Here is a 25,436-nt window from a genome sequence, read left to right as displayed (position 1 = left end):
GTGCACTATTTTACCAGTCATAAGACCCAAGATATTTTTTCTTATGAATTTTAATTTAAAAAAATGTATGTGAAAAATGACTTTCCAAATATACCTATGTTGAAATGGAAGATCATATAATAATGGTTTGTATCAAAATTAATACTAGCATTATTAATTTATGAAACTCTTATATCTTATACTATTCTTCAGTATAGTATTTCCTATCTATGACACAAATTTCAATAACACATTAATAAACTTTGCAAATTATTTTATGCAGCCATTGAAAGATTATTCCCCAAGAAAATTACACACACACACACACACACACACACACACACACATCTCACAATAACCAACAGATCAGTAGTGGAAAGCCCTCATGATTCTAATATAAAATATTGTGAAATAACCAATAGGTATCTTGAGTAGCAATTAGGATAGACCACAACATGGTGTTAAGCAGCCTTTTCTAAATAAATCACTTAGGGTCATTAGACTGTATTGCTAATGAGAAACCAAAATATTAGATTCAATCCTTATATAGACATGCTTCATACAGATGGAAATAATAACCAGGAGCAAATCCCCTACATTATAAATAACTTGTTTTTCAGTCAAATGCCTATATTTCCCAGGCAACTAGATTACAGGCCTCACAGCTCTCAATGAAAAGACATTAGCACAGCGGGTATATAAGAATGATAGTGTGCATAAAGAATGTTTTCATAATAAAAGTGATAGCACTGCCATTGTATCATCAATAATAACAATTTTCATTAAATTATATATTACCTACAGGAAATAATAAACTGTTCATTACAAGTGACAAATACTCATTAAATAATTTATTTCCTAGATCAAATTTGGTATATATTATGCTATCTATATTTGTACATATATTTAGAAAGGAAAATCACTGCTTTTTAAATAAAAACTTCATTGAGTAATTAGCAAAAAAAAGTTACAAAAATTATACATTGAAGGCATTATATACAGCACTGATGGTGTTATCAAAATAAATCACTTCCTGGAAATTCTTGACTGCATTGCTTATAGAGAAAATTCACAAAAGCATTTACGATGTATGTTTCAGTGTGGTTTCAAAACACTTAAATTTATAATACTCAGTTGTGCAAACTGTGATGAAATTTGCAACTGAAGAATAAAAGCAATGCTATCTCCACAGTTTGATTAGAGGAATGCAAGAAAGGTGCTGACCTTCCATTGTTTCTCAGTTAGATAAAATTATCTGACTCTCTGTTGTTGATTTGTTGCTTTTTGAAGAATTTTAGGTCATCTCAGTTCAGTTCAGTTCAGTCGCTCAGTCGTGTCCGACTATTTGTGACCCCATGAATCGCAGCACGCCAGGCCTCCCTGTCCATCACCAACTCCTGGAGTTCACTCAGACTCACGTCCATAGAGTCAGTGATGCCATCCAGCCATCTCATCCTCTGTCGTCCCCTTCTCCTCCTGCCCCCAATCCCTCCCAGCATCAGAGACTTTTCCAATGAGTCAACTCTTCGCATCAGGTGGCCAAAGTACTGGAGTTTCAGCTTTAGCATCATTCCTTCCAAAGAAATCCCAGGGCTGATCTCCTTCAGAATGGACCGGTTGGATCTCCTTGCAGTCCAAGGGACTCTCAAGAGTCTTCTCCAATACCACAGTTCAAAAGCATCAATTTTTTGGCACTCAGCCTTCTTCACAGTCCAACTCTCACATCCATACATGACCACAGGAAAAACCATAGCCTTGACTAGACGAACCTTTGTTGGCAAAGATCTACCTAAATATTCATATGTGTATATTCAAATACAAAATGAATATACACAGAGTGAATATTCAAATACCTTCCCTCCCCTAACACCTCTTACCAGTTCACAGGAAATAATGTGTTTTTTAAAATTATTTTTTCCATCACCTAAACAAAGAAAAGTGTAGAAATTGATTGTCTTGTACACTGCTGCATACCTACTGCTTCTTAGAACACTATCTGACGCACAGTATGTATCCAATATATATTTTACATTGGATAAATGCTTACTAGAGAGGGATACACTTTAAAGTCACAGTTTGAAGTAAGTTTTAGCAGTATAAGGTTACTAAACCTTTTCCCTGATCCTTGGCTGGTAAATGTGATAATAAAGGCATTGGACATGAACTTGGGCAAACTCTGGAAGATGGTAAGGGACAGGGAGGCCTGGAGTGCTGCAGCCAATGGGGTTGGAAAGAGTCAGATACGACTTAGCCACTGAACAACAACACAGCACATTGGATATAAATACGTGTTCTGCCTTAATCAAATAACCTCATTTGGAGGTTAAAAATGGCTTTCAACTCATCAACACCCTTTGTGAAAAGTGAATGTGAAAGTGAAGTCGCTCAGTTGTGTCAGACTCTTTGCAACCCCATGGACTGTAGCCTACCAGGCTCTCCGTCCATGGAATTTTCCAGGCAAGAGTGCTGGAGTGAATTGCCATTTCCTTCCCCAGGGGATCTTCCTGACCCAGGGATGAAACCCAGGTCTCCCACACTGCAGGTAGATGCTTTACCATCTGAGCCACCAGGAAAGCCCAACATCCTGTGTAATTATCCATATTTTCATTTGCAGCTGTTAAGCCAACTCTTCTTCAGAGTGTTTTCTATCTTGATCTCCCTTGTTCTCTCTCCTGTCTTCTACCCACCAAGTTTGAATGCGTCTATTGATTATGTACACTGTCTTCTTCTTCCACTCTTATCATAACTTTAGGCAATACCTCTCTGCAAAGGACTTCAAACTGCATCTGTAATTCCAAACTTTCTCAAGAACAAGACTCGCATTTTCATCTGCCTAATGGACACAACACATTAATTTTTCATTTACTTCTTAAGCTCAACCTGTCTAGATCTTAATTCAGTCATCTCCATCTTTAAACACTTCCCTTCTTCTTCCCCTCTTGGTGTAATATGGGGTGTTCTTTCCACCCCACTCCTTACATAGAATAAAGCCTCAATTCTTGTCAACTCAACATCTATCATGTTCTTCTTTTCTGTCTTATTTGGACTCTCTTATCACCATTCTGAATCAGGAGCCATTTTTCTCAAATTCTGCCCTTTCTATAGTGCCTACTGCCATCTCTGTTCCATACCTCACTACTTTTGACATTAAAAGTTCACTGAAATTAAGAGCTCAGTCTCACTTTCACAGATAATACCATTCTCATACCATTCCTCTCTCAACCTGATGTAGTCAAGCTTTCTTCAAATCTGCCCTAATCTATTCTTTCCAGGCTTACTCCATTTGTCCCAAATGATCCAAAAACTGTTTCAACTATATTTCTCAAACATGTCTATTTCCTTCCCCATCACCTCATCTTTATTCATAACACCACATTTTTTTCTTGGCAGGCCAACTGATAGCCTACCCATTCTCTGAGACTATGATTAGTTTTCACTATCAACATTTCTGACACCAGATGTGTGAGTTTTCCACACCAAGCAACAAGCAATTCTCTAATTTTCTGTCGGACATCAGGGTGTCCTACAATTAAATTGAATTCTGACATTATTCATTCAGAGTTAGCCCAGCAGGTTAAGGGATTAGTCCCACAAGGCTGCTCATACTTCAGATGCCAGTCTCAAGTACCAGGGTGTCACTTGTACTTCTGAGACCAATCAGCTTTTAACTAGGGTTTCCCACAATCCTCTTTTCACTTTTAATAATTTGCTATAATAGCTCACAGAACTCATGGAATTGCTGTACTTACACTTCTCAGTTTATTACAGATGACAGTACAAAGGATGCAAATGGACAGCCGGATGAAGAGGTACAAGCAAGATGAAGAGGGCGAGGTCCAGAAGGATCACTAGATCAGGAGTTTCTGTCTCCACGGAGTTGAGATGCACCACTCTCCCAGGACTTGTAAAAAATTCTCCGACTCAAAAGTTTTCTGAACCCAGTAGTTAAAGGGATTTTTGGGGGGCTTCCTTGGTGGCTCAGATGATAAAAAATCTGCCTGCAATGCAAGAGACCCGGGTTTGATCCCTGGATCGGGAAGATCCTCTGGAGAAAGGAATGGCTAACCGAACCCCAGTGTTCTTGCCTGGGAAATTCCACGGGCAAAGGAGCCTAGCAGGCTATAGTCCATGGGGTCACAAAGAGTTGGACATGACTGAGTGACTAACACTTTCACTATGTAGGCATGATTGATTAAATCACTGACCACTGCTGATTAATTTAATCTCCAGCCCTTCTCCACTCCTTAGAGGTCAGTGGGTAGGACTTAAAGTTTCAACCCTCTGTGGATACCTGGGTCTTTCTGGTGATCAGCCCCCATGCTGAAGCTACCTCAGGCCTCTGGTCACCTCATTAACCCACAAAAGGACACTCATATTGTGCCGGAAATTTCAAAGTTCTCAGAATCTCTTTTGTCAGGAACCAGGGACAAAATATTGTAACAAAAAATGTTTTCCTATCATCCCTATGACTCAAAAATGTCCAAGAGTTTTAGAAGCTTTAGTCCAGAAACCAGGGATGAAGACCAAATAGATAGCTCTTATTATATTACCAAATTACAGAGACTCACCCAAATGTCACCATTTCAAGGAGGCCTTCTATGATTTTTCAATTCCAGTGCAATCCTAATATTCTCCAAAACCCTTCAGCACCTTGAATTTTCTTACAGCACATTTTACACACACTTTTGAATAGTTGTTATTTGTTTGCATCTTGCCTCTCCTACTGAAAAGCAAGCTATGCAAATGACATTACAGTATATTACAGTTACCCACCAAATATATTGTACTTTATATCATATCAATGTGTTTATCAAATAAATAATTACTACAAAATACATTTATTGAGTTGCTTGAAACATAGATCATAACAGAAAACAAAAGATCTGTGAAATAGATCTATTTCAAAAAAGAAGAGAAAAAAGGTTAGCTATTGGAGATTATATGAGCCTGAACAAGTTGCCTATCCCTACTGAATGCAGGTTATTTTCCTGTAAAGGAAAAAGTTGGCCTTCGTGATCTCTGAGGTTGTTCCTAACTTTAACATTCTATAATTTCACGATTCACTAGAGACTATCATAACTCAATGCGAGCAGTAGGACATGCCTCCAGCTCCTAGCTGCACTGTCCACTTTTTTTTCATTCCTCTCCAGCTATGCTCCTATAGACAAGAAGTCAAAGTGATAAAGTGGTTTAATTCAGCATGCAGATTAGCACAGCTCAGAGCCTAAAAGAAATCATGCTGTGGGCAGGTAAAGAAAATTGGAAAGATGATCCACAACTCTACAATGTGTTGGTCTGGAGTAAATAATTTTCTCATATATGAGATGCATAATCTCTATTAATTGAAGTTAAAGGAAAACAGGCAGGTTAAGAAGTTATTTTAATATGTACTCAATATATGCATATCATACAAATATATTCACATGCCCTTACTGTAATTTTATTGTTTGCTATACATTTTTAAAAGTAACTAAGTATAACACTTTTGCTCCCAGTTTTCACATACACATTTACAAGTAATTGACATCTGTCATTTTATATGAAAGCCTAGTTTCATTACAGGAAAGGAAAATGCTGAGTTGGTGGGGGTGGTGATTCATTGTTATTCTATTCCAATAAGACTTCAATTAATCATCATTCAAAGTATAACAGGGCTTCTTAGTAATTATATTGGAACAAATCTCCAAACTGACTTTCTTTTAAAGGCATCTGAAGATTTTAATGCTGAGTACATCAAAATATCACAAAACAAAACTCAGTGAGAGTCACCATTTTATTCCAGTTAACTCTCACAATTTAATTTTCTCATATTTTCCTGTAGACACATATTTCTAGAACATATTTTTTACTTTTGGTTTGTAGTTTTCCCATATCCAAAAAGACCACCACACACTACTCACTCATCTGTATAAGCCGAATACCTAGATTTATCATTTATTCCTCCTTCTTTCTTAATTTGAACTTGCAATAAATTACTGTATCTTTCCAATTGCACTTTGTAAACACCTCTTGAATTCATCTATGTATCTCTCCTTGTGCTTGTATTCTATTTTTGGTTGATATCACCTCTTGTCTGCTGCTGCTGCCACTAAGTCACTTCAGTCATGTCCGACTCTGTGTGACCCCATGGACAGCAGCCCATCAGGCTCCTCTGTCCATGGGATTCTCTAGGCAAGAATACTGGAGTGGGTTTCCATGTCCTTCTCCGACCTCTTGTCTAGAGCAGTGTTTATCAAGTCTTTACCATGATTCTATATCAGTGGAAACCTTAAGCAAGTACTTCTAAAATGTATACATTTATTTTTTTTATAAATCATGCAGGTAAGCTTACATTATTCAATCTTTAAATATTAGAGAGCATAAAACAGAAAGTACACAAAGATAAGTTGAAAAATAAATAGCTCAAATACTCTTTTCTGCATGGGTGGCATGGATCTGATCTCCTAGGAAGCACGTGCCACACTTGGGGAACAACTAGCCTTCAGTTTTATGACAGTCACCTGCCTATTGCCAGGTTAAATAGCTTTGGGTCAAATCCCCCTCAAACAATGAGCTTTCTAAAATGTAAGCATGTTCATATCCTCTTCTCTGCCTTCTTTTTCCCCCTTAAGGTGACATACAAAGCCCTTAAGATGCTTTACAAGGCCCATTTATAACCTAGCTACTCACTGCTTATTTCTCCAATTGTATCTCTTGCTATTCCTGCCCTGGTCTTTCCCCCTATCCACAGCCACACACACACACATTCCTGCCCTGGCCTTCCTCTACATCCCCACAAACATGTACCTTGTCCAAGCTGAACTATTTTCAGATCCTCCAATAGATGCCCATGCTTTTTTCTCATCACCAAGTCTTTGCATACCCATTTAATTTTGCTTAGGACATTTTCTACTTCCTCCCAGCCTCTTCATTTGGTTGAACCGTCCTTGATACAACATTTTAGATCTCATTTCATCTCACTGAATGAGACAGACCACTTTAGCATTAGAAAATGCATCCTTATTTTGACCCATGCCACTGAATTTTAGTTGTCAGTTTGTCTTTCACATTGACTCAGAGATTATTTCACTTTGGCATAAGAGAAATCACCTAGGAAGCTTACTTAAGTGCAGGAATTTTTTTTCTTTTTTTCAGCTGTATCACAAGATATTTTGGTTTTATGGGTCTAGGATAGAGCTCAGGAATGTGCATTTTCAAAGCACCTGAATAATTCTTATGTAGGTGTTTTTACTGGAATAGATGACTATTACATCTTCCATTTCTTTTCAAGAGGGTTAACTCAACACTGTTGTTTGGTCACCAAGTCATGTCCAACTCTTTGTGACCCCATGGACTACGGTCCACAAGGCTCATCTGTCCATGAGGTTTCCCAGGCAAGAATACTGGACTGGATTGCCATTTTCTCCTCCAGGGAATCTTCCTGACCCAGGGATCAAACCTGCATCTCCCACATTGGCAGGCAGATATCTTACCACTGAGCCACCTTTTTAGGTAGAGGTACTAGTAAAACAAGAAATGAATGTGCAGAATTTCAATCTTTAAAAAAAGATTTATCATCCCCTCACCCCCAAAATGCAAGACTGTAAAAATGCAGTGCCAGAGAAGTAACATACTTAAAATGAATGAACTAACCTGAAGATATTCTGTCTCTGCAGTAATGAATGGAGAAGTTTCAGGCAAGTATAAACTACCTTCCATGTGAGTTTTGAAAAAGAATAACACAACTGGTTCAGTTAGGTTTAGGGATAGGTAGCAGAAAGGAAGAAGAAAAATAGAGGTCAAAGTGCATAGAGTTTCATAGGTTTTCATGTATTAAAGAGTTTGGACTTTATTCTAAAGATGCCATCCTGGTCTCTAAGGAATACTGACTTAACTCAGAATACTGACTGGATAAGGAGTATTAACAGAGACCAAACCTTCAGAAGTTGGGGCTCATTTTCACCTGGTTCCCTGTCTTGAAGAGAACCACGAGATTCATGCTTAATTGTTCCTGCCCACTCTTACTTCTAATCTACAAATGCCCACTGACAAGGTTCAAAGGCAATTGCCATCACCACTGTAGAAAGAGAAAAACGGCAGACATGACCCAACCAAATTGTTGACAACTTTTCCCAAGTCTCTGCTGAATTCTGTTGAGGCCCAAGAGGCCATTATTTTCTAGAATATGAAATATTCTCTCCTCCAGTCTCCTTTTATCTTCCATAAGCTCACACTGACAAAATGCTTCCAACATTTTTCAGAACCCAAAACTCACTCTTCTCCTCATTTTCATAAGATGCTTATTGATTGATTTGTCCCCAGTTATTTCTCCTTAGTCCTTGTCTTTCTTGAAATTTGAGAACAGTAATAATAACCCTTTCCTCATATTCAAATTTGTAAAATATTGTGAGATAAACATATGAGTATCATAGCCAGAGATCCAAACATTAGAGCAAGTTTGGAAAATATGGTGCTAAGACCATCAGGCAAGTGAGTTTGCTAATATATTAACCCAGAATTAGCTTTATGCACTCTAGTTATACACTGAACTGAAAAACTGTACGCTTCTCTCCAAGGACCTACCTTATGAAATTTACTATACAGAAGAATAAAGGTGGTCATGATACACAGTCTGTGCCCAGGGCAGTCCCCAAAACAAGAGGTCAGAGGGATGCTCAACACACACATCTAGCTCATTTTCCTAAGTTCACTACTCACTGAGGTCAACCTACTAGATTAAATAAGATGGAGAGAAAGACAAGAACTATCATTTTAAACAATGTCCCTCTCTATGGGAACATGAGTGAGGAATAAATGATCCCCTCCAACAGACCATAATTTTCTATTAACAATCCTTTATCTCTTTAAAATGTAAAGTCCCATTCCTCTATAGATTTCTTAAGCATAATGAGCTTACTTTCTCAGATTCACCCACAGTAAGTCTTAAGTTGAAATTATGCTTTCAGTCAGCACACTCAATGCTATTTTTAAATCTTTCTTTGGTGAATACCCCCCCACTTTTTTTTTTCTTTTTTAAGGCTTTTACTGCTTGTTTCTATCACTGTTTAATACTTCTCACTGTTTTTGTATCCTTCATTAGCAAAAGTATTTGTATGTGGCTCTTAGTGTGCATTTCCATACCTACAGGTCATGCAGAGTTATAAATTCACCGTCCATTTAATGATTTCTCCAACCCAACTAAACTATTTACACTAATAGGCACATTATAAACACATACATAATTTCACCTCAAAATCATTGATTGAGGCATGCCACTCAGCAGATACCTTCCTTTATCTCCTTGGCATAATCAAGTATCACTTCAGGCCTTCATATTTAAGTATTCACTGAAGACCCCTCTGAAGGTCTCTGGAGTTATCTTCATGTGTAGCTTCAGTCACTCAAGTAGTCTCCCCTCAAGGTACCTTCCCTCATTTAAATCTCTCTCTCCTAAACTCTGCAAGGACATTGAGATGTTCTGATTCCTGTTCTCTAGACATCATTCTGAACAAAGTTCCACATAAAAGGTAAGGGCATTCATAGGGCTTGCCTCATTTGATTCTCTTCTCTTTGGGATCATGGTTCTGCACTTTCTGATGGTCAAATATAAGAGGAGTTATTTCATTTATTCTGACACTTTTTCAATGTTTGGTGGCAGCATAATTGTTGACTATGTAACAACCTCATAGAAAATAACAGAATTTAGAATTAAACCCTATTTTTTCCTTTATATAGTCATCTCAAAAATGATATGAGGTAGTTATTCTCAACCTCTTTTTACAACTAAGGAAAACCAGTGTCATAGCTAAAGAAACATAGTGAATTCATAAGTAACCAGGACTTGAAACCATACTGCTAACTAAAATATTTGAATTTATTTAAAAAATTCGTGATTTGATATTTACTATATTAGTAATTTGACAGTCTAGAGGGTGCAAGACACTCTGATAGGCACTATATATTTTTAATTGCTTTAAACATAATAACGGGAGCAGAAAAATATCTTTAAAATATTGTGTTTTCTCATTAATGCTGATTTTTATGAAAAATCTATTCAAAATTTTCAATTTCAAGTCTGTATGCACTATCAATCATCTTTCAGTTGTAAATTAAAGAGATTTTACAATGATTCTTAAGTATCATCCTCATTTTTAACTTATGTTTTGATATTTGTCATAAGATATTTGATTTTGATTCCCTACCAACAATCGATAAAGCTGGAGGACACTAACTTTTCTTCAAAAAGATAACATTCAACCATCTAGATGAATTCTTCAGTTTACACATTTTGAAGAACTCATCACTATGTCAGTAAACATAAAAATCAATATTCATTTCTCAAAATAGGCTTCATTCTGGTTAGACACTACTATGACACCATTCCTTCTCCAGATTTTGATGTCTTCCAGTGGAGGTGTGTTAATTGAATCTTCCTTGTCATTTGTGTATATGATGGATTAAGGAGAGTAAGAATTGTCTCCCTCCTGTGCATAATAGAATTCCCTAAAAAAACATTTATTCAGCCATTATACATTTATTGGCTTTACATCCTCAAATATAAATGTTTTAATATCTGTTCCACCCTAAATTAAAGTCTAATGTGACAATAACAGATTATAGGATGTGCCATGTTCACCAATGAAGAGCCACAATGCATAACTTTGAATTTTATACCACATTTAATACAGATAAAGGCTTCCCTGGTCGCTCAGCTGGTAAAGAATCCACCTGCAATACACGAGATCCCTGTTCAATTTCTGGGTCAGGAAGATCCTCTGGAGAAGGGATAGGCTACCCACTCCAGTATTCTTGGGTTTCCCTGATGGCTCAGCTGGTAAAGGATCCACCTGCAATGTGGGAGCTCAGATGCTTCAGACATGTATGACTCTTTGAGATGCCATGGATTGCAGCCTGCTGGGCTCTTCTGTCATGGGACTCTCCAGGCAAGAATACTGCATTGGGCTGCCATTTCCTTCTCCATTGTGGGAGTCCTGGGTTGAATCCCTGTGTTGAGGGACTGGAGAAGGGAATGGGTTTTCCACTCCAGTATTCTAGCCTAGAGAATTACATGAACTATATACTATATAAAGTCCATGGAGTCGCAGAGTTGGACAAGACTGAGCGACTATCACTTTCAATTAAAACAGATAAGATCTGAAAACTCAAGTGAGAAATAAATTTATGATGCTATCAGATCTTAGGATAACACACAAAGAGAATAAGCAAAAAAATACTAAAAAAGCTATTGAACCTGCGTCTCTTTCATTTCCTGCATTGGCAGGTGGATTCTTTACCACTAGCACCATCTGGGAAGCCCTTTGCACCTAATGGGTGTATGTTTACCCCAGATTTTTTTCTACTTGGTATACTATTATTTCACATATATAAATATGTCCACATATAGGTCTGATTTTTATAACAATTTCATGCATATCTGTGGCACAGTTAACATGAAAATTTTCATTTTTACAATTTACAACTGAAAAATGATGATATGATGATGATGACAGCAATTCCACTAATAACAATAACACTTACCATTTATTAAATTACAGGTATGCTCTACACCCTGATTTTAATACTTAAGTGTTCTATTATTTAACTAAAGCTGTGCATATCTCAAAAGTTGCTGCACATTAAGACTATCTATGGGATTTTGTTTTAACAGTAATATCTAGATATTGCCAATCAAAGATTCTGACTTGATGGTATGAGAACTGGCTACAGTAATTTATTAAAATATTTCCATCTTCACAATGGCTTTAATAAATAGTGAATAATAACTTTCACTCTAAACTGTGTTGATTCCAAATAAGATTTTAGTAGATATATTGTCCCATTTCCCCTCCAATATTTATGGTTTGAATGTGGTAGATCCTGACAGGATGGAGATAATACGTGTCTTCTGTAGCTATTTAAAATTGTATACATAAAAATTATCTCAATATTCATAAAATAATAGATCAGAAAAAAACAAAGTAAATTTTTTATATTAAAATGTTGATGCTACATTTGAATATGCATTAATAATTAAAAGTATGAGGAGTAAATCACAGAAACTGGAGAGTAGTAAAAATATGAACTATCAAAAACAGTTATGGAAAACTGATATGCAATTACATACAATTATAATTATTTGCATATTTTATCAAAGATTCATGATCTCAGAGAGAAAATCAAGCCCTTTCAAACAGTGATAGCTGGAATTCCTATATTTTTTAAAAGACATTTCACTGTGCTTTGGAATAAAAACACAACTTTTACCTTTACTGCATGTATTTAAAACTCCTGAGTAAAATAAAAGAAAATGATCATGCATTCTGCATGATACACTTTCCTAAGACAAGCTACTTCAAAGGAGAAACCAGCAATCACTCTGCAGGGAGCAATTACTGAATTCTGGAGCACTCTGATATGATCATCTTCAAATAATGTACACTAAACCATGAAGCACAACAGTAATCAGCAACTTCTAGACCATTAATTCAAGTAAAACTTAATTTTAATACATGTCGGTATCAAGATAACAAAAATGAACATTAGTTGCTATCATAACCTGAAACTACCTCACAAGCATGTATTATTTCAATCCTGTTATAGAACTCTTACTTGTTAATAAACACTGACTTATACTGATAATTTTATGTAGCATCTATAATAAAATAATTTTCAAAATAAGCCAATATCAATATCTGCCTAATGCTATCTGCATAAGATTTGAATTTTTTTACTGACTTGGTTGACTATCAGGAAATGTAAATACAGGGCTTTAATGATGACCCCTTGAGATTTTATGAAAATTATGGGAAAACTGTCCATTCTCCCTACCTATGTGTTGAAACTCAGGAGAGACTGAGCAGGAAGGAAAAAGTTGACAGTTTAATGGAACCGAAGCCAAAGTGGAATTATGAATTGGTTCAGGGATGTCAAGTAAGATATGTGCCCACTGGATTTAGTAACAGCAATATCTGGAGTGACACTGCAAACACAGCTTAGTAAAGTGGTCAGGGCAAAAGACAGAAAAGGTGTTAGAGTAAAGAATTATGGCTGTAAAGGAGAAGAGCTCATTCAGCAGCAGAAATGGAATGTGGGATCAATGGAAGGAATTCACGATTAACTTGCTTGTTTCTGAGGACCAGAAAAATTTGAACATTCTCAAATGCTGCAGTAGAGAAGAGAGAGGTAGCCGAAGCTAAAGAAAAGAAGAGGGATGTTAGAAGGTAGCCCTCTGGAAAAAATATAGAGTAAATGGGTATCCAAGGCAAAGATACAGGGATTGTCATTTGATAGAAGGATGAAACAGCTATGATGACTTAAGGGCTGCATAACATAATCTCAGAATATTTAAAATCAAAATTGGGGGAAGTACCAAGAAAATTAATAGAAACCTTGCAGTATTAGGAAGGTTGTAAAATACTCCTACCAATTCTGAAGCAATGATATAAACGAAACTAAGTTTAGAGAGAATCTGAAAAACAATGAATAAATGTTCACTAAGGAAAGATGATCACGATGGTGTGATCACTTATCTAGAGCCAGACATCCTGGAATGTGAAGTCAAGTGGGCCTTAGAAAGCATCACTATGAAAAAAGCTAGTGGAGTTGATGGAATTCCAGTTGAGCTATTGCAAATCCTGAAAGATGATGCTGTGAAAGTGCTGCACTCAATATGCCAGCAAATTTGGAAAACTCAGCAGTGGCCACAGGACTGGAAAAGGGCAGTTTTCATTCCAATCCCAAAGAAAGGCATTGCCAAAGAATGCTCAAACTACCACACAATTGCACTCATCTCACATGCTAGTAAAGTAATGCTCAAAATTCTCCAAGCCAGGCTTCAGCAAGACATGAACCGTGAACTTCCAGATGTTCAAGCTGGTTTTAGAAAAGGCAGAGGAACCAGAGATCAAATTGCCAACATCTGCTGGATCATGGAAAAAGCAAGAGAGTTCCAGAAAAACATTTATTTCTGCTTTATTGACTATGCCAAAGCCTTTGACTGTGTGGATCACAATAAACTGTGAAAAATTCTGAAAGAGATGGGAATACCAGATCACCTGACCAGCCTCTTGAGAAATCTGTATGCAGGTCAGGAAGCAACAGTTAGAACTGGACATGGAACAACAGACTGGTTCCAAATAGGAAAAGGAGTACGTCAAGGCTTTATATTGTCATCCTGCTTATTTAATTTATATGCAGAGTACATCATGAGAAATGCTGGACTGGAAGAAACACAAGCTGGAATCAAGATTACCAGGAGAAATATCAATAACCTCAGATATGCAGATGACACCACCCTTATGGCAGAAAGTGAAGAGGAACTAAAAAGTCTCTTGATGAAGGTGAAAGAGGAAAGTGAAAAAGTTGGCTTAAAGCTCAACATTCAGAAAATGAAGATCGTGGCATCTGGTCCCATCACTTCATGGGAAATAGATGGGGAACAGTGGAAACAGTGTCAGACTATTTTTTTGGGGCTCCAAAATCACTGCAGATGGTGACTGCAGCCATGAAATTAAAAGACGCTTACTCCTTGGAAGGAAAGTTATGACCAACCTAGATAGCATATTCAAAAGCAGAGACATTATTTTGCCAACAGGTCCGTCTAGTCAAGGCTATGGTTTTTCCTGTGGTCATGTATGGATGTGAGAGTTGGACTGTGAGGAAGGCTGAGCACTGAAGAATTGATGCTTTTGAACTGTGGTGTTGGAGAAGACTCTTGAGAGTCCCTTGGACTGCAAGAAGATCCAACCCGTCCATTCTGAAGGAGATGAGCCCTGGGATTTCTTTGGAAGAACTGATGCTGTTGCTGAACCTGCAGTACTTTGGCCACCTGATGCAAAGAGTTGACTCATTGGAAAAGACTCTGATGCTGGGAGGGATTGGGGGCAGGAGGAGAAGGGGACAACAGAGGATGGGATGGCTGGATGGCATCACTGACTCAATGGACATGAGTCTTAGTGAACTCCAGGAGTTGGTAATGGACAGGGAGGCCTGGCGTGCTGCAATTCATGGGGTCGCAAAGAGTCGGACACAACTGAGCGACTGAACCGAACTGAACTGAAGGAAAGATGATTGAATTCTCTTTGAGCAAGCTCAGGGAGTTGGTGATGGACAGGAAAGCCCAGTGTGCTGCAGTTCATGGGGTCGCAAAGAGCTGGACACAACTGAGTGACTGAACTGAACTTCATCTGTTCTTATGGCTTTAAACACTAACTATATGACAAGAGCCTTACACTTATTTAAAACTTCAATATTTTATCTGAGCTTTAGACCTTATATACAGTATTGGCCAAAAAGTTAGTTTGGGTTCTTCCACATGATGTTAAGGAAAAATCTGAATGAACTTTTTGGCCAACCCAATACAAATACACTTAAAATATTTCATAAGCATCCCATTTTAACATGGCTCCCATGAAGTACTGATCTGCCCCCCTGTTCCTCCACCTACCTTTTCCCTTTTCATTGAAATCACTACATTTCATGTGGTGGTGGTGGTTCAGTTGCCATCATGTCCTACTGTTATGACTCCATAGACTGAAGTCTGCCAGGCTCCTGTCTGTGGGATTCTCCAAGCGAGAATACTGGAGTGGGTTACCATTTTCTTCTCCAGGGGATCTTTCTGACCCAGGAATCGAACCTGCATCTCCTGCATTGCAGGCAGATTCTTTACCAACTGAGCTATGAGGGAAGCCCCTTGTAGGGATATTTCATGTAGGGATATATAAATAAATCGGAAACCTGGAAGATATCTTTTGACCTTTACTCTCCTTCTTCCCACATTACACTTATTACCAAGTCCTGATAACCATTTCTATTACAGATATATTAAAGCTTCTATTTCCCTCCATTCTGACTACCACTGTCCCAAATCGAGCCATCACCACCTTTCAGCTGGATTACTAAGTTTCCTCCTTGATCACTGGTTCCATTTTGCCACACTCTAATCCATCCTCTACATGGAAGCCTGAGGGATCTTTGGATAATGAAAATCTTTTTATACTCTACTGGATAAACTCCATCAAGGCAATACATTCCTATTGCACTGAAAAGAAAATTGAAATGATTTTACATTTCCTAGTAGGTCTTTTGTATGATTCCAAAGTTGTTATCACACTACTGTCATCACCTACTCTGCTTACATCTCACATTAGCCTGTAGACCATGGGTGAGCAGAGTTTATATCTGTCTTATTCACTATCACATACATGCATCATCTGGCACATAGCAATAATAATAAATATTAAATGATCAATAAGGGAATGATAGATCCTCTGAGGATAAAATCTCTTCCAAGCAACTTAGAAAGGGCAGTTGGCTCCAAGGCCTGCTGCCTTGTCATGAAAGGGCCTGTTTAAAGGCCTTTGCCATTACGGCATATGATCTGGCTGTTTATTTTGCCACCTTTGCTTGGTGATGTGTTCAGGCTGTTCTTTTCTTCATTGCCTAAGTATGCAGTTGGAGCTGGGGAGAGAAGGAGTGTGCGTAAAAATTAAGATAATATTTTTGGCTTTATTTGATTCTAGGCTCTAAGCTACAACTAATTTTTTAGTTTTACACCAAATAGCCTAACTGAGTGGGTTTCCATATTGGGTTTAGATCCACCCATGGAGATCCACATGGTTAGGACCCCAGCTGGGAGTCAGAGAAATTGGAAGATTCTAGGTGACCTGAATGACCACTACATATACATATATTAGGGGAAACTTCAGTACACATTGGTACAAAGGTATTTAAAGGTGGCTGTGACTAAACAACAGGTGACCCACTCACTCCCTTTCAGGTTTCTCTCTCTTGTCTTCTTTCTTCCATAGTAACTTACAGTGGGTATTCAGGAAGAGGAAAATCACACATTAATCTGTACCTGAATATGTAATAATGAAAAATATTGGCTCTTCCTTAAGTCCAGAGAAAGCATTCACTTGAGAAACACAACTTTTTTGGTTGCTGTTGTTCTAGAGGTACATTTACATTCTATCCTAATAAAAGATGGGACTTGCAACCCCACCCACCATGGCAGTATGAAATCTAAACTAAAACACAGGAAAAATGAAGAAAAAGAACTTAAGTTTCACATGAATACTTATGTCTTGATACAAACTGTTCAGTTTCTTGCTCTCTTCCCAATTTTTCAGTACTGAAATAAATTATTACCCCTTTTATTCTTTGTTCATTTCAATCTAAACTTGGGTGAAGGGCAATTAAATGTGTTAGCATAAATCACAATCTTGATTCGGCAATTTCAGAATCTTTTTTTAAAAAAGAAATTCAATTAACTAGATTTTGTGCATTTCCCATGTCATTATATATTCCTCAAGGCATGATTTTTAATGTCTTTATAATATTCCTTTACTTGAAAGTATAATAATTTATTTAACACTCTCCATGTTGTTGATTATTTCAAGCTGCTTCCAATTTTGTACTATTATAAATAATTCTATCATGAATACCACTGTACATAACTCTTTGTCTATATCTCTGTTTATTTCCTTAGGACATATTTCTAAAAGCAGATCTATTGTGTCAATGGCCCTTAATACATATTACCAAATGGCTTTTCAAAAAATTGGCATCCATTTAAAACACCACCAATAGTATATGTCAAGAATATTACAACTCATATAATTGCTTATATGACATTCCATATTTATCATATTTTATTACTAATTCATCTTCATACTTTTAGAGATTATGTATGCCCTTAAGCCTTTCTACTTGTATATTGTAAATTTTTTATATTAGTATATTATAGCTTTTAGTAGTTCTTAACATATTAAAAATATTAATCATTTTTGGCCTTTTTCTCATTTGTTGTTAGCTTAATGTTTATAATGATTAGTCATAGATGGAATATTTTTCTTTTTACATTTTAGTCAAATATATTAATCTTTTTACTTGTGATTTCTTTTATTCCACATTTAAACCATATTTTAATTCAATTTAAACCACATTGCAGCTTATTGAATACAAAGCGAATACATGTAACTAATTGTTTTGCAATTTTATATTTTCACATCTATTTACTTCATCTGAATTTCTTTTTGGTTTGTGTATAACAGAAGAATTGTATTACTTAGGGTTCCACAGGGGCCTTCCTGGTGACTCAGATGGCAAAGAATATGCCTGCATTCCTGGAGACCTGGGTTCAGTCCTAGAGTTAGGAAGATCCCCTGGAGGAGGGCATGGCAATCCACCTCGTTATTCTTGTCTGAAGAATCCCATGTACAGAGGATTTGGCAGGCTACAGTCCATGAGGTCGCAAAGAGTCAGACATGACTGGGGAACTAAGCACTGCACACAGGGCTCTCCAGAGACACAGAACTAACAGGGTATATACAGCAAGAGTAAAAGAGTGAGACAGAGAATTTACTTTAAGGACTGGCTCACACAGTTGTAGGGGCTGGCGAGTCTGAAACTGATAGGGCTGACCGGCAGTCTTGATATTATTCAAGTAAGTGTTGATATTGTACTCTTGAGGTAGAATTACTTTTTCAGAAAATTAGTCTTTTTCCTTAAAGCCTTCAACTGATTGGATGAAGTCCACCACATTATAGAGGGTCATTTACCTATGCAAAGTTGTGCATGTGTATGAGCTAAGTCACTTCAGTTGTGTCTGACTCTTTGAGACCCAGTGGTCCATAACCTGCCAGGCTCCCTGTTCATAGGTTTCTCCAGGCAAGAATACAGGAGTAGGTTGCCATTTCCTCCTCCAGGGGATCTTTCCAATCCAAGGATCGAACCTGCAACTCTTAGGTCTCCTGCAGTGGCAGGAGGTTTCTTTACCACTAGTGCCACCTGGAAGCTCTTATATAAGTCAACTGATCATAAATGCTAATCACATCCATAAATCCTTCTATAGCAACATCTGGACTAGTGCTTGGCCAAATAAGTGGACGCCAAAGTCTAGCCAATTTGATTAGGAGGATGTAAATTTACATCTGTACTGTGTCTATACTGTATACTCAGTATCTGTACTGAGATAATTTCCCATATTCAGTCATCTCAAGTTATTATCCTATAATAATATTTTTTATCTTTCATTTATTAAGTTCCTTTGTGCTCTAGTAGTTATTTCATATTTTTTCTATTCCATTTTACATGTTGATATTTTGTAACATGGAAACATTATTGAGTCTCTGTAATACATCTGAATAACTAAGATCCTATGACACACCTCCTTATATTAACTAAAAAAAAAAAAAAATACCCTTACCTCCCTCCAATGGCTTCCCATTTCACTTGGAATCAAATCCAAAGTCCTTGCCATGAACCATAATGTCCTAATGAGCTTGCATAATGAGCTTGCACCTTCAACTGTCTTTCTGCCTTTAATATCTTATTCACTGCTGTCCAACTACATTGTCCACCATGCCATGCACATTTCCAGCCCACATTCTTTCAAGTACTCTTTTTCTTCTTTAGGTATCCATATGATTCTGGCTCTAATTTCATTCAGGTTTCTGCTCAAATGTCATTTCATTGCATATGCTCTTCCTGGTCACTGAACATACAAAAGCTCTACAGCCCTGTGACAGAATTAACTGTTAGCTCACAGCTTTACCCTCAAGCTTCCATATTTTCCTCTACACCTCTATGGAGCCGAAGCTGAATGATCTCCAAACCATGTTTCTTAGTTCACTGCCAACCAGTCTCTTGCTTGTTTATTTCACTGAGAGGCAACTTGTGCCCCATTAGAAGGTGGGAAGGTAGAAATCACTCTACTTTTGAATAATGTTTCCAGTGACAGCAGTAGCCTTGACAATACCAGGAACCATGGCCCATTCGTGACAGACAGATACTAATAGTCCACAGCACTCTGATTTCAGCAGTGCGGGGGACAGAAGCTCCATAGTATTAACAACAAGGACTGCAGCTCCAGCAATTACAACAGTGTACATTGGTGTCACCTGGCAGCGACTTCTCTAGTGAGTGTGGGCTTGTTGTTTCCAACCCAGTAACAATGGCAGTTTTCTCTTCTCAAGGTAGCATTCCATTTCCACTTTGTACTTCAGCTCATAAAAACAGTAATTTCTTCATCTGGGTTATACATAACCTCCCCCCTTTGCATTACATCTCAGGCCTAACTGGAGCTTCCTAGTCTCAACGTAAGATATTATTATTCTCTGTGGGTCCTCCAGATTTTTTTTAAAAGTTTGTATAAATTCCCCTTTTTTATTCCCTCTTTATTTGAACTATCAGTGATTTTTTGTTTTTTTCCTGACTAGATATTGACCTGGTATATTCCCATGTTCCTTGCTCAGATGAAGTTAGTTAACTACCTTCACATGTACTCTTAGTAATAGAAACTCCTGCATTTCTACTGGACACATGACTGCCTACGTACAAAATGTATTTCACAGAGCCTCCTGTAGCTAGTTATACTCATGTGGCTCAATTCAGGACAAATGAGATTATAACTGACAGCAATGTGTTCAACTTGTGTACAAACATCTTTAAGGGTAATTTTATCTTCCTTCTTTCCCAATGACTGGAAAATGAAAATGAGCAGCATGACCTTGGAGATGACAGAATTTTCCCACTGGCCCCGGATCACCAACTCTGGAGTATTTTTATATGAGGAAAATAAACCTTTACTTCACTTAAGCCACTATATTTGTGGGGGCTATCCATGAGCTTTGCCACTCTCTCCCACTAATTTGTGAGTCTTCCTTCTTCATCTATCCCAGATCTTCCACCTCCAAATCCTCATGCGTGTTCTAAGAAATCTAGTGCCCATCTAGGCTACAGGGTGGAGTCTGTCCTCCCCACAAACACCCCCTGCCACTGCAGCCCTGCCATTTAAATACAAGAAAAGAGAGACACAGATAAGCAGATTTCTCAAAAAGAGTACCCAACTCATCACCATTCTGGCCACAAGGATCAACAGAAGGAAGGAGCTTCTCTGTATTCTTGTTCTTTTACCCTTTTGTTCCTCACAGTGAAAGTCCCATTCACTTATATCTCCTTATATTGGAGGCAGGTTTTCCATAATCTATGCAAATATGATATAGTAAATAAATAACACATTAACTCTGAACTGATTATAGAATTTCCAACTGAGGTAACAATTTGATAGAATGGAGCTTGTGCAGTTATTGGGTAGGTATGTAGATTCCGTTTTTAAATAAACAATTTAGGTGTATATTTTCAGATGGAAATGCTACAAAATTAGGAAAATCATTATCATAAAAATATAGTAAAAGAAAGGAGAATGGAATGTATAAGATTATCCAGGGAGGGTATAAGACAACAACAAGACTTAAGCCTTGTGAGACATCAATATTAAAAGAAAGGTCAGAAAATGACAAATATTGGAAATAAAGAATCCAGTAAGCACAGGAAAACTAGAAAAATGCAGTAGGAAGAAAAGAAGATGAGTTTTAAGGAGCTGAGTGTGAGCAGAAATATCAAAATAGAGCATAAATATTAATACTAAGATAGTAGGCACTAAAAAGTCTACTTGATTTTGGCAGCTAAATGACACTGGCACTCAACAAAAGTAGTCCCCTGGAATGATCCAAAAAACCTATGCTTCTAAATTTTTAGGGAAATTGCATTGAGATCAACATATAAACATGTATCTTACAGATTAAAATCATTTCCAAGTGCTAAAATTAATTAGAAAGACTAGTTACCAAAAATATTGGGAGAAGGCACAATAAAAATATTGTGTCACTTAATTAAGTTCAAAATATACTTACTAATGAATCCATATTTTGAATCAAGATAACATAAACCTAGCATCTACAGTCATTTTCAGAAACAGCACAACACTGGCATAAATACAAAATCACAGAGGCACACTCTATCTAGAAATGTTTTAGCTCGTTTTTGTTTTGTTTTATATTGTTTTTGTGGTCATGGAAGACAGACTAAACATGAAACAGTTTTACATAAAAGGTAGCATACTTTTTATATTAAATATTAATTCCATGTAGGCCTACATTGACTCAAAACTGTTACTGTTTACTTCTCTTCTGAATAACTGCTGATTCCTTATATTAATGACAGTACCATTAAATATAATTTCACTGTGCCCTATTTTATGCAAATACTCTTTGAAAATTATACTCTGAAAATGCATTGACTAAAAATAATTACGCCATTGAGCAGTGAGTTACCCAGAAGTGTCACAGATATTTTAAACCTGGAACTAAGCATTTAACTCTCTTGATCATTGAATCATCTTCATTGAAGAACTTTCTCAGAAAAATAAGATTAGTCATTTCAACATTAGAGGAAAAAGTATATGATACATAGAATATACTTGACCATATATGTTAACTTCTGAAATTATATAAAATATTACCTTCCAGCTAATTTTCCACTATCTTCATTGCTGCTGATACTTTTTGTTGATGCTTCAGTTTTAACACTGTGGACAAGAGAAAAACAGGTTTCCAGTTCTCTATTAACCTAGTGTTTCTTTACTTGGAGGCCATGACTGGTTCAATGTACTTCTCAGTAAATGTACAAAAGATATGAGATGTTTTAAATTATTCTAACGTGTGTACGTGCTTAGTTTCTTCAATCATGTCCGACTCTTTGCAACCCTATGGACTGAAGCCCACCAGGCTCCTCTGTCCATGGGATTCTCTAGGCAAGAATACTGGAGTGGGTTGCCATGCCCTCCTCCAGGGGATCTTTCCCACCCAAAGACTGAACACACATCTCTTATGTCTCCAGCATTGGCAGGCAGCTTCTTTACCACTAGTGCCTCTAAAGCAGCACCCTAATTAAGAGAAAAGGACCATGAGGAATGAGTGTATCTTCTTAAGGAAGACAGGAACCAATTTCAATTCTCCTGACTAATAAAGTTTTCTTTTTCCTTTTATGTTTACTTCTAACTGCTCTGTTTCATTCATTTCTGATATAAGTAAAACTTTCCACATATATGACATAAAATTACCTATAGCTATATGCTTTTGAACTGTGATGTTGGAGAAGACTCTTGAGAGTCCCTTGGACTGCAAGGAGATACAATCAGTCCATTCTAAAGGAGATCAGTCCTGGGTGTTCTTTGGAAGGAATGACGCTAAAATTGAAACTCCAATACTTTGGCCACCTCATGTGAAGAGTTGACTCATTGGAAAAGACTCTGATGCTGGGAGGGATTGGAACAGGAGGAGAAGGGGATGACAGAGGATGAAATGGCTGGATGGCATCACTGACTCCATGGACATGAGTTTGGGTGAATTCCCAGAGTTGGTGATGGACAGGGAGGCCTGGCGTGCTGTGATTCATGGGGTCACAAAGAGTCAGACACGACTGACCAACTGAACTGAACTGAACTGATACATAGTGTAGTCATAAAGACAAAATACAATCCATTCTTTAATTACGAATTTGATTGTTCACTTTGTGATTTAATCACTTTTTGGTTGTTTGCTACCTACAGGACAGATCTATCTTACCACTTCCCACAAAAGGGAAGTTATGTTATGACTGAGTCTTTATTGCAGCACACAGACTGGCATGCAGGCTTATGGGATCTTAGTTTCCCAATCAGGGATGGAACCCACGTCCCTGGCATTAAAAGGCAAATTCTTAACCACTGGATAACAGGGAAGTCCTCTGATTCTTGTGATTTGGCTTGAATTTGGAATGACAGGATGTAGGTCTCCAGGTAACAGTACCATCTTCTAAAACCTAAACATCTCTGTAAGAGGTTGAGGACTCTAAAGTGTTACTCCCTCAGTCATGTCTGACTCTTTGTGACCCCAAGGACTGTAGCCTGCCAGGCTCCTCTGTCTATGGGATTTTCCAGGCAAGAATACTGTAGTGGGTTGCTATTTCCTTCTCCAGGGGATCTTCCCGACTCAGGGATTAAACCCAGGTCTCCTTCATTGCAGGCAGACTCTTTACTGTAATTATTAAAATGGTCATATCAGAGAAAATATGTACTATTTAAATACGTAAGCTCTATTATGTATTTCAAATTATTTAATTTTTTACTTATTTCTAGAAAGTATCCATTATATCATGGTGAATTTTAAGTGTATATATTCATGTGTCTGCATATACTTATATGCCTGAGTATGTAGTTGTGTTTCAATGTGATTATGTGTCTAGGGGTATGGTCATGTTTGTGAGTATATGCATACATATGTGTGTATGCCCATACGTGTAACTATGTTTGTATGTGTTTAATGTACATGTGCCTGTCTGAGTTTGTATTTGTTTGTACACATATGTTCATGGCTCTGTCAGTTTGAAGGTGTCACATACATATGTCTATTTCCACTTGCGGGTGAGATCCATATTTGCATCGGTTTTGTGTGTTGTATGTTTTCACATGTGTACAAGGATAAATTTCAGGAAGTATCTTCATGGCATGTTCCCCTGATTTGAATGTAAAGTTTTTGAACTAATTTATATTAACATAAGACTTCAGAAAATGCTTACATTACTTATCCACTAAGGAACCAAACCAGACAAGCTCCAAAAAAGGAAAGCTTTAAAATAGAATCTGAAATTTCAAGGGAAGCTAAATCCACTAATGTCAAAACCTCAGAAACATACAGAGAAATCAACATCCTACATTTTTGCAAATGGGGAAATTAATCCACAACTCATTGTAAACTATCTTGCCAGTGTATCAGAGTTTAAATGAGAGATGCACAAAACTTAGCAGAGAACCTGAGACACCTTAGCATTCAAAATGATGATTATCATCATCTAACTTATCGGTTTAGTTTGTGTAGAGATTTTAAGCAAGAAAGCAGTTGAACACTTCCCTTGTGCCAAGTAAAGAAGTGTGTTTTCTAAGGGAATTCAAGCAGTTCACTTTCTCCCAAGACATCCTGCATTCTGCATTACCTTGATTCATTCATCATAACCTAGTACCTAATGTGCAATTCCATGTGAACAGAAACCTAATCTTATCATCGTAATGAATATATCTTCATTTGTCAGAGGCATGCCCATATTATTCAAAATTGTATGTGATACATGAAATCTGAATATAAATCTGTAATTACAAAGTGGCAATAAAATTAGCATGTTTTATAGAGTATGTATGAACAAGAAAAGTTAGCTCAGACCTGGTAGACAGAACTACATGGAAATATAGATCATAATCGTAAGTCCCTTAATGAGCAGGTAGACCAAACACAAGGAGATATTTAACTGAATCAAATATTAAAGTAATTAGGCTAAGACACACTGTCCATCTCACAATAAATATGTTCTTGCTAATAAAATGAAAATACTAAAAACTAATGACTAAAATTTTCTTATCCATATTTCATGTTAACACCAGAAATGACATTGTCAATACATACAGGATCTATTTGTTTACAATCATCACCATCAACAGTTTTCCTATGTTCCTGGAATCTCTTTAAATATTATTGCATATACCTTTCATAGATATTAATAAATTATGCTGAAAATCTAATTTCTGTTTGGATATCCATTTCTGTTTAAGGTATCTTTGCATATCCCTATTTGCAATCTATACTTCCTATTTTCAATTTAACTCA

The 25,436-nt window shown here is 37.1% G+C and overlaps 1 long non-coding RNA gene across 2 annotated transcripts in view; it reads right to left on the bottom strand.

Annotated features, from left to right (window-relative positions):
• LOC147371948 (uncharacterized) overlaps window positions 1-25,436 on the bottom strand; it is a 172,455-nt gene that overhangs the window by 23,252 nt on the left and 123,767 nt on the right. The window contains exon 3 of one of the 2 annotated variants that reach the window (XR_015164836.1): window positions 22,262-22,327. The exons of the other annotated variant lie outside the window; for it this stretch is intronic. This is a non-coding gene — a long non-coding RNA (uncharacterized LOC147371948). The remainder of the gene's footprint in view (window positions 1-22,261; window positions 22,328-25,436) is intronic. 2 annotated transcript variants of the gene reach the window in all.

The sequence above is a fragment of the Bos grunniens genome, chromosome 5 (assembly GCF_055505025.1).
Source record: "Bos grunniens cultivar Pamir isolate PY7600 chromosome 5, Bosgru_T2T1.0, whole genome shotgun sequence".
NCBI lineage: Eukaryota > Metazoa > Chordata > Mammalia > Artiodactyla > Bovidae > Bos > Bos grunniens.
This window is presented reverse-complemented; position numbering and strand designations above follow the sequence as displayed.